This window comes from Somniosus microcephalus, chromosome 15 (genome assembly GCF_052327205.1).
Source record: "Somniosus microcephalus isolate GS21.2 chromosome 15, FLI_Smic_1.0, whole genome shotgun sequence".
In the NCBI taxonomy this organism is placed as follows: domain Eukaryota; kingdom Metazoa; phylum Chordata; class Chondrichthyes; order Squaliformes; family Somniosidae; genus Somniosus; species Somniosus microcephalus.
This window is the reverse complement of record NC_141001.1, coordinates 119,178,111-119,189,191: the sequence shown is the minus strand read 5'-3', so window position 1 is coordinate 119,189,191 and position 11,081 is coordinate 119,178,111. Positions and strand designations below refer to the sequence as shown.

The 11,081-nt window shown below is 55.6% G+C and overlaps 1 protein-coding gene across 6 annotated transcripts in view; it reads left to right on the top strand.

Annotated features, from left to right (window-relative positions):
- The first annotated feature begins 4,362 nt into the window (after positions 1-4,362).
- far1 (fatty acyl CoA reductase 1) overlaps positions 4,363-11,081 on the top strand; it is a 136,048-nt gene continuing 129,329 nt past the window's right edge. For 4 of the 6 annotated variants that reach the window (XM_086008353.1, XM_086008352.1, XM_086008351.1 and 1 more), the window contains exon 1: positions 10,862-10,930. The gene's annotated coding sequence lies outside the window, so the exon portion shown is untranslated. Of the gene's footprint in view, positions 4,418-10,861; positions 10,931-11,081 lie in introns of those variants that run through there. The other 2 variants (XM_086008349.1, XM_086008348.1) reach the window with 2 other exon arrangements.

Genomic DNA, 11,081 nt, shown 5'->3' with positions numbered 1-11,081 from the left:
GACCCCCCCGTGATCACCGACCGTCCCCGCGATCAGCGACCCCGCGATCACCGACCCCACGATCACCGACCCCCCCCACGATCACCGACCCCCCATGATCACCGACCCCCCCGTGATCACCGACCCCGCGATCACCGACGCCGCGATTACCGACCCCCCCGCGATCACCGACCACCCCGCAATCACCGACCCCACGATCACCGACCCCGCGATCACTGACCCCGCGATCACCGACGCCCGCGATCACCGACCCCGCAATCACTGACCCCCCGGCGATCACCGACCCCACCCCCCGCGATCACCGACCCCCCCGCGATCACCGACCCCCCCGCGATCACAGACCCCCACGCGGTCACCGACCCCCCCGTGATCACTGACCACCCGCGATCACCGACCCCGCGATCACCGACCCCCCGCGATCACCGACCCCCCCGCGATCACCGAGCCCCCCCGCGATCATTGACCTCTCCTTGATCACCGACACCCCCGCGATCACCGAACCCCCCCGCGATCACCGACCCCGCAATCACCGACCCCGCGATCACCGAACCCCCGCGATCACCGACCCCCCCGCGATCACCGACCCCGCAATCACCGACCCCGCAATCACTGACCCCCCCGCGATTACCGACCCCGCGATCACCGACCCCGCGATCACCGAGCCCCGCGATTACCGTCCTCCCGCGATCACTGATCCCCCCTCGATCCCCGACCCCTTGATCACCGACCCCCCCGCGATCACCGACCGTCCCCCGCAATCACCGACCCCCCCGCGATCACTGACCATCCCCGCGATCACCAATCCACCGCGATCTCCGACCCCCCCCACGATCACCGACCCCACCGCGATCACCATCCCCCCCACGATCACTGACCCTCCCTTGATCCCCGACCCCTCGATCACTGACCCCCCGCGATCAACGACCCCCCGCAATCACCGACCGTCCCCCGCAATCACCGACCCCTCTGCGATCACCGACCGTCCCTGCGATCACCGACCCCCGCGATCACCGAACCCCCGTGATCACTGATCCCCCCGATATCACAGTCCGTCCCCGTGATCACTGAATCCCCACGATCACCGACCCCCCCGCGATCACCGTCCGTCCCCCGCGACCACCGACCCACCCCCCGCGATCACCGACCCCCCCACGATCACCGACCCCCCGCGATCACTGACCCACCCATGAACACCGACCCCCCCACGATCACCGACGCCCCGCGATCACCGACCCCCCGCGATCACTGACTCCCCCGCGATCACTGACGCTCGCGATCACCGACCGTCCCCGCGCTCACCGAACCCCCCAGCGATCACCGATCCCCCATGATCAGCGACACCCGCGATCACCGACACCCCCGCGATCACTGAACCCCTGCGATCACCGACCCACCCACGAACACCGACCCCCCCACGATCACCGACGCCCCGCGATCACCGACCCCCCGCGATCACTGACTCCCCCGCGATCACTGACGCTCGCGATCACCGACCGTCCCCGCGCTCACCGAACCCCCCAGCGATCACCGATCCCCCATGATCAGCGACACCCGCGATCACCGACACCCCCGTGATCACTGAACCCCTGCGATCACCGACCCCCCCGTGATCACCGACCGTCCCCGCGATCAGCGACCCCGCGATCACCGACCCCACGATCACCGACCCCCCCCACGATCACCGACCCCCCATGATCACCGACCCCCCCGTGATCACCGACCCCGCGATCACCGACGCCGCGATTACCGACCCCCCCGCGATCACCGACCACCCCGCAATCACCGACCCCGTGATCACCGAGCACCCCCCGCGATCACTGACCCCCACCGTGATCACCTTCCCCCCCCGCGATCACCGACCCCCCCTCGATCCCCGAACCCTCGATCACCGACCCCCCCGCGATCACCGACCGTCCCCCGCAATCACCGACTCCCCCGTGATCACCGGCCGTCCCCGCGATCACCGACCGTCCCCCGCGATCACCGACCCCCGCGATCACCGAACCCCCACGATCACCGACCTCCCCATGATCACCGTCTGTCCCCGCGATCAACAAACCCCCGCGATTACCGACCCCCCCGCGATCACCGACCATCCCCGCGATCATTGACCCACCCCCGCGATCACCGACCCCCCATGTTCACCGACCGTCCCCTGCAATCACTGACCCCCCGCGATCACCGACCCCACGATCACCGACCCCGCGATCACTGACCCCGCGATCACCGACGCCCGCGATCACCGACCCCGCAATCACTGACCCCCCCGCGATCAGCGACCCCACCCCCCGCGATCACCGACCCCCCCGCGATCACCGACCCCCACGCGGTCACCGAACCCCCTGCGATCACCATCCCCGCGATCACCGCCCCCCCTCGATCACCGACCCCCTGTGATCACCGACCCCCCCCGCGATCACTGACCACCCGCGATCACCGACCCCGCGATCACCGACCCCCCCCGCGATCACTGACCACCCGCGATCACCGACCCCGCGATCACCGACCCCCCCCACGATCACTGACCACCCGCGATCACCGACCCCGCGATCACCGACCCCCCCCGCGATCACTGACCACCCGCGATCACCGACCCCGCGATCACCGACCCCCCCCGCGATCACTGACCACCCGCGATCACTGACCCCCCGTGATCACCGACCCCGCGATCACCGACCCCCCCCCCGCGATCACTGACCACCCGCGATCTCCGACCCCGCGATCACCGACCCCCCCCGCGATCACCGACCCCCCCCACGATCACTGACCCCCCGTGATCACTGACCCCCCGTGATCACTGACCCCCCGCGATCACCGACCCCCCCCGCGATCACCGACCCCCCCCACGATCACTGACCCCCCGTGATCACTGACCCCCCGTGATCACTGACCCCCCGCGATCACCGACCCCCCCCACGATCACTGACCCCCCGTGATCACCGACCCCGCGATCACCGACCCCCCCCAGTGATCACTGACCCCCCGTGATCACCGACCCCCCCGCGATCACCGACCCCCCGCGATCACTGACCCCCTGTGATCACCGACCCCCCCACGATCACTGACCCCCCGTGATCACTGACCCCCCCAGCGATCACTGACCCCCCGCGATCACTGACCCCCCGCGATCACTGACCCCCCGCGATCACTGACCCCCCGCGATCACTGACCCCCCGCGATCACTGACCCCCCCCAGTGATCACTGACCCCCCGTGATCACCGACCCCGCGATCACCGACCCCCCCCAGTGATCACTGACCCCCCGTGATCACCGACCCCCCCCGCGATCACTGACCCCCCACGATCACCGACCCCCCGCGATCACCGACCCCCCGCGATCACTGACCCCCCGCGATCACTGACCCCCCGCGATCACTGACCCCCCGCGATCACCGACCCCCCGTGATCACTGACCCCCCACGATCACTGACCCCCCGCGATCACCGACCCCCCCCCGATCACCGACTCCCCGCGATCACCGACCCCCCCCGCGATCACTGACCACCCGCGATCACTGACCCCCCCGCGATCACTGACCCCCCGTGATCACCGACCCCCCGTGATCACCGACCCCCCGCGATCACTGACCCCCCGCGATCACCGACCCCCCGTGATCACCGACCCCCCGCGATCACTGACCCCCCGCGATCACCGACCCCCCGCGATCACTGACCCCCCGCGATCACTGACCCCCCGCGATCACCGACCCCCCCACGATCACTGACCCCCCCCAGCGATCACTGACCCCCCGCGATCACCGACCCCCCCCACGATCACTGACCCCCCCCAGCGATCACTGACCCCCCGCGATCACCGACCCCCCCCGATCACCGACTCCCCGCGATCACCGACCCCCCCACGATCACTGACCCCCCCCAGCGATCACTGACCCCCCGCGATCACCGACCCCCCCCACGATCACTGACCCCCCCCAGCGATCACCGACCCCCCGCGATCACCGACCCCCCCCACGATCACTGACCCCCCCCAGCGATCACTGACCCCCCCCCGATCACCGACTCCCCGCGATCACCCACGACCCGCCAAGCCACACTGTCACGCCCCCCTATACGCTCGCGATCTCTGTCCCGAGCAGCAGGATCTGCTCCTATTCCTGGTCTAGCCTCTCCTGCAGCGTTCTCCGCCCGACCGGGAGCCGAGCCTGTCAGTACAGCTGGCCTCCAGACGGGGGACCTGTTGAAAAATAGCACGCACGTTGAGAGAAACCTGGCCTTTCAGAACTCCTCCCCCGCCCTGCTGTGAAATCCCGCCCCAGTCAGGATCGGGGCCAACTTTTCAGCTCAATGACCTTTCGTTAGAAATCATTTCGAGAACCTTTCGGCCTCCCAACACTAAGTGTTGCTGCTGCTCCTTCCAGGATCACCTCGAAGCTCCATTTCGACAGATAGCTCTCCAGGTAAGCGTCGCTACTTTAAACTACATTTTTACCACCGTTTAAAATTTTAGTTTAATTCGCTGTGTCTTTTACAGTCAGGCAATCCGCCTGTTAGAATCATAGAAAGATACAGCATAGAAGGAGGCCATTTGGCCCATCGTGCCTGTGCCGGCTCTTTGAAAGAGCTCTCCAATTAGTCCCACTCCCCCAGCTCTTTCTCCAGAGCCCTGAAAATGTTTCCTTTTCAACTACTTAACCAATTCCCTTTTGAAAGTTACTGTTGAATCTGCTTCCACCGCCCTTTCAGGCAGCGCATTCCAGATCACAACTCGCTGTGTAAAAATTGATTTTCCTCCTGTCGCCTCTGGTTCTTTTGCCAATTACCTTAAATCTGTGTCCTCTGGTTACCGACCCTCCTGTCAGTGGAAACAGTTTCCCCTTATTTACTCCATCAAAACCTTCAAGTTTTTGAACACCTCGATCAAGTCTCCCCTTAACCTGTTGAGGCTGGGAGGGAGGGGGATCAAATAAAAGTTTCAGGACTGAGATTGATAGATTTTGTTGGGTAAGGGTGTTAAGGATTATTGAACTAAAGTGGGAAAATGGAATTAATCTCCCCTTAACCTTCTCTGCTCGAAGGAGCATCTTGGATCTTGGGATCTTCCTGTGCTACTGCCATTCCGCAGCCTGCCATTCCCCGACAATCTCCTTCTTGTTGACGCGTATTGGCAAACAAGCAACGAGTTTGTTAAAGCTTGCCTCTCTGCCCTGATACTCGGTGCCTTTCTTTCCAGCCTCCCTACTCCAGTTTCTGTTACATTGTCATGTGCATCGTTCCCTCACAAATGTTCGTCAGCCCATCCGGCCTTGCCTCTTGCGTCCTCCCTCCTCTTTGGCCCCAGCCACTGCCCAGCCTGTTGCAGCCCCCAGTACTTTGACGGTAACCTTCTTATTTATCATTCTGACGTCCTGTGACCGTGGCGCACGATCCTTTCCCTTCCTCTTAACATAGGAACAGGAGAAGGTCTGTTCCACCATTCAATTAGATTGTGGCTGATCTGCATCTGAACTCCATTTTCAAGGCTGTAAGCTCTGGAATTCCCTCCCTAAACCTCTCCACCTCTCTCTCCTCCTTTAAGACGCTCCTTAAAACCTACCTCTTTGACCAAGCTTTTGGTCACCTGTCCTAATATCTTACGTGGCTCGGTGTCAGATTTTGTTTGACAATCGCACCTGTGAAGCGCCTTGGGACGTTTTACTATGTTAAAGGCGCTACATAAATGTAAGTTGTTCTGAAAGATGCGATAGAGATAAAGAAAGAACTTGCACTTATATCGTGCCTTCCATGACCTCAGGACGCCCCAAAGTGCTTTACAGCCAATGAAGTACTTTGTGAAGTGTAGTCACTGTTGTAATGTGGGAAACACGGCAGCCAATTTATGCACAGCAAGCTCCCACAAACAGCAACGTGACAATGACCAGATCATCTGCTTTTCGTGATGTTGGTTGAGGGATAATATTGGTCCAGGACACTGGGGAGAACTCCCCCCTGCTCTTCTTCGAAATAGTGCCGTGGGATCTTTTATGTTCACCTGAGGGGAGCTGACAAGGCCTCAGATTAACGTCTCACCCGAAAGACGCAAGTTCCTTCTGTATTTCCGTGTGGTTCAACATTGTTGATTGACGCGGTGCAGCGGTGGGACATGTTGAGTTTCTTGGTCGCATTATCCGGGCAATTTTGCTGCCCATAAAATAACATCACATTGCACCTGTGAATGCATTGTTGGCTGTCCTGTTCGCATAAACGTTGTTATGGTGGCTCAGGGCGTTTTACGATATTAGAATCATCGAATGGTTACAGCACAAAGGAGGCCATTCGGCCCGTCGAGCCCGTGCCGGCTCTCTGCAAGAGCACTTCAGCTAGTCCCACTCCCCCGCCCTTTCCCTGTAACCCTGCACATTTCATTCCTTCAGATTGTTATCCAATTCCCTTTTGAAAGCCATGATTGAGTCTGCCTCCACCACCCTTTCAGGCCGTGCATTCCTGATCCTAACCACTCGCTGCGTAAAAAAGTTTTTCCTCGTGTCGCCTTTGGTTCTTTTGCCAATCACCTTAAATCTGTGTCCTTTGGTTCTCGACCCTTCCGCCAATGGGAACAGTTTCTCTCTATCTACTCTGTCTGGACTCCTCATGATTTTGAACACCTCTATCAAATCTGTCAACCTTCTCTGCTCCAAGGAGAACAAGCCCAGCTTCTCCAGCCTATCCATGTAACTGAAATCCCTCATCCTTGGAATCATTCTCGTAAATCTTTTCTGCACCCTCTCTAAGGCCTTCACTTCCTTCCTAAAGCGCAGTGCCCAGAATTGGACACAGTACTTCAGTTGGGGCCCAACTAGTGTTTTATACACGTTCATCATAATTTCCACACTTTTGTACTCTATACCTCTATTCTGCGTTAAATTTCATCTGCCACGTGTCTGCCCATTTCATCAGCCTGTCTAGGTCATCCTGAAGTCTATCACTATCCTCCTCACTGTTCACTATATTTCCAAGTTTTGTGTCATCTGCAAATTTGAAATTGTGCCCTGAACACCAAGTCCAAGTCATTAATATATATCAAGAAAAGCAGTGGTCCTAGAACCGACCGACACCACTGCATACCTTCCTCCAGTCTGAAAAACAACCGTTCACCACTACTCTCTGTTTCCTATCACTTAGCCAATTTCGTATCCATGCTGCCACTGTCCTTTTTACTTCATGGGCAAGCCTATTATGTGGCACTTTGTCAAACGCCTTTTGAAAATCCATGTACACCACGCCATCTGCATTACCCTCAGCAACCCTCCCTGTTACCTCATTAAAGAACTCAGTCAAGTTAGTTAAACACGATTTGCCTTTAACAAATCCGTGCTGGCTTTCCTTAATTAATCCACACTTGTCCAAGTGACTGTTAATTTTGTCCCTGATTACTGTTTCTAAAAGCTTCCCCACTACCGAGGTTAAACTGACTGGCCTGTAGTTGCTGGGTTTATCCTTGTACCCTTTTTTGAACAAGGGTGTAACATATGCAGTTCTCCAGTCCTCTGGCACCAGCCCCGTATCTAAGGAGGATTGGAATATTATGGCCAGTACCCTCCGTGATTCCCGCCCTCAATTCCCTCAGCATCCTAGGATGCATCCCATCTGCTCCTGATGATTTATCTACTTTAAGTACAGCCAGCCTTTCTAATACCTCTTTATCAATTTTTATCCTATCAAGTAACTCCACTTCCTCCTCCTTTACTCGTTCTACGACAGATGCAAAGTACTCGTTTAGTACCTCAGCTATACCCACTGCCTCCATGCGTAGGTCTCCTTTTTGGTCCCTAATTGGCCCCACCCCTCCTCTTCCTACCCTTTTACTATTTATATGTCGATAGAAGACTTTTGGATTACCTTTTATGTTGGCTGCCATTCTATTCTCATACCCTCTCTTTGCCCCTTATTTTCTTTTTCACTTCTCCTCTGACCTTTCTATATATTTGCAACTTGACATCTGTCATATGCCCCCTTTTTCTGCTTCATCTTACTCCCTATCTCTTTCGTCATCCAGGGAGCCCTGACTTTAGTTGCCCTCCCTTTCCCCCTATTGGGAATGTACCTCAACTGTACCTGAACTGTTTCCTCTTTAAAGGCAGCCCATTGTTCCATTGCAGTTTTGCCTGTGAATCTTTGATTCCAGTTTACCCAGGCCAGATCCGTTCTGATCCCACTGAAATTGGCCTGCCCCCAGTTAAACACTCTTACTCTAGATTACTCCCTGTCGTTTTCCATAGCTAATATAAACCTTATGATACTATGATCACTGTTCCCTAAATGTTCATCTACAGACACTTGCTCCACTTGACCTACCTCATTCCCCAGAACCAGATCCAGCAATGCCTCCTTCCTCGTTGTGCTGGAAACATACTGATCAAGAAAGTTCTCCTGAACACACATCAGAAATTCTTCCCCTTCTCTGCCCTTTACACTATTACTATCCCAGTCTATATTAGGATAATTGAAGTCCCCCATTATTACTACTCTATAGTTCTTGCAGCTCTCTGTAATTTCCCTGCAAATTTGCTCCTCTATATTCTTCCCACTAGGAAAGCAAATGGAATGTTGGCCTTTATTGCAAGGGTGGTGGAGTATAAAAGTAGGGAAGTCTTGCTACAACTGTACAGGGCGCTGGTGAGACCACACCTGGAGTACTGCGTAGAGTTTTGGTCCCCTTATTTAAGGAGGGATATACTTGCATTGAAGGCAGTTCAGAGAAGGTTCACTAGGTTGATTCCTGAGATGAAGGGGTTGTCTTATGAAGAAAGGTTGAACAGGTTGGGTCTATACTCATTGGAGTTTAGAAGAATGAGACGTGATCTTATTGAAATGTATAAGATTCTGAGGGAGCTCGATAGGGTAGATGCCAGGAGGATGTTTCCCTTTGTGGGGGTATCTAGAATTATGGGGCACAGTTTCAGGATAAGGGGTCTCCATTTAAGACGGAGATGAGGAGGAATTTCTTCTCTCAGAGGGTCGTAAATCTTTGGAATTCTCCACCCCGGAGAGCTGTGGAGGCGGAGTCAGTGAATATATTCAAGGTGGAGATAGAGTCAATGGCCCAGAAATTTGGGTCTCCACGGGTGAGTACGCACGGGGTACTCACCCGTAGGCCCAATGGAAGTGTCGGTTTCGTGCATGCACTGTGCATGCGCGGGAAACCGGAACTTCCGTTCCCTTAAAGGAAGGGGTTCAGAGGTTGAACGTGTACGCCGGAGAGGCAGCGCGTACGCCTGGAACTTAAGTTTTTTTTGAAGGGTTCTCCGGGAGGGTAAGTCTGCAGGAGTTACACATGTAAAAAGCAGGCGAAAGGCCTGCTTTTAACAAGGTAAGTGGTGAATTAATTAAAATTAAAACATTTTTTCCACAGGTTTATTATTTTTAAATACTTTAAAGAAAGGTAAGTTTATTTTTAGCCCTGTTAGAAAATGTAATTAATATTTTCAAAAATTAAATTATTGTTTAAAATAGTTATTTTATGTAATTTATAGTTATTTTAAAAATGTGATTTTAAAAACATTTATTTGAAGTTTTAGTGATGTTTTGGGGCTTATAGTATTTATAGGTTTGACAGGTCTTCCTGTCAAGTTTATGAATGAAGCATTCCCTGCTACCATTGGCTCTCCACGGCCCACGTGATCCCAGGGGACGCATCTTAGTTGGTGATCTAGAATACACCTAAACTGTAATGGCACCGCTGTTATTTCTTAACTCTCGCCGTATAGATTCTGTCCTTGACCCGGCTCCAGGACAGCCTCCCTGGGCTGCTATATTAAATTGTTCTTGCTGAGCTGTTCTTGCCATGGAAGGAGTGCAGCGAAGATTCACCAGGCTGATACCTGGGATGGCAGGAATGACGTATGAGGAGAGATTGTGTCGATTGGGCTTATACTCACTGGAGTTTCGAAGATTGAGAGGGGATCTCATCGAAACCTATAAAATTCTGTCAGGCCTGGAACAGACTAGATGCAGGAAGGATGTTTCTGATGGCCGGGGAGTCCAGAACCAGGGGTCATAGTCTAAGGATAAGGGGTAAGCCATTTAGGACTGAAATGAGGAGGAATTTCTTCACCCAGAGAGTGGTGAACCTGTGGAATTCTCTGCCACAGAGGGCGGTGGAGGCCAGTTCATTAAGTATATTCAAGAAAGAGTTAGATATATTTCTTGAGGCTAAAGGGATCAAGGGATATGGGGCGAAGGCAGGGACAGGGTACTGAATTTGGATGATCAGCCATGATCTCATTAAATGGCGGAACAGGCTCGAGGGGCCGAATGGCCGACTCCTGCTCCTATCTTCTATGTTTCTATGAGCCAGAGTGACAGCGGAATCACCCAATAGAAACTGAACACTTGGCTGCGGTGCCCGCCCACCGATTGACTGACGGCGACATCGTCCAATAGAAATCAAGCTCACCGCAAATGTACCCGCCCAATACTTGATTGACATCGGGATTAGCCAATAGAAGCCGAAATAGAAGCGCACGCCCTTTTATTGATTGACAGCAAGCTTGTCCAATTAGAAGCTAAATGCCTGGTGGGCGTACCGTCCCGCCCCGTAATTGACTGACAGCAATATTATCCAATAGAAGTCAGTTCTACAGCTGAAGCATCCGCCCTTTTCTGATTGACATCAATCTTATCCAATAGAAAATTAATACTTGCCAGAAGTGTCCGCCCATTGGCAGATTGACATCAGAATTATCCAGTAGAAACTAAGTGCGTAGCTGGAGTGGAGCGGCGCCCCATGGTTGATTGACGTCGCTCCTAACCAATAGAATAGCGGGTGGGACAGCGGCGTTAGCTGTGAGTGGTGGGACTTGCGGTCACGCCCCCGGGAGGGCGGGGAAGCGCTGTGATTGGCGGCGGGCAGCCAATCAGCGCGGGACGGAGGGAGCGGGTGACGGGCGGGGAGCGAGTGACTGAGGCGGCTCGGAGCGGAGAGAACGGAGCAGGTAGGCCCGGGCCTCCTCATCCCGGTGGGGGAAAAGGGGGAATCAGTCCCGGGGATCGCGCTCACAGACCGCGGCCCCTCCCCCCGCCCCACCTCTTCCCCTCCCCGCCCCACCTCTTCCCCTCCCCGCCCCACCTCTTCCCCTCCCCCTC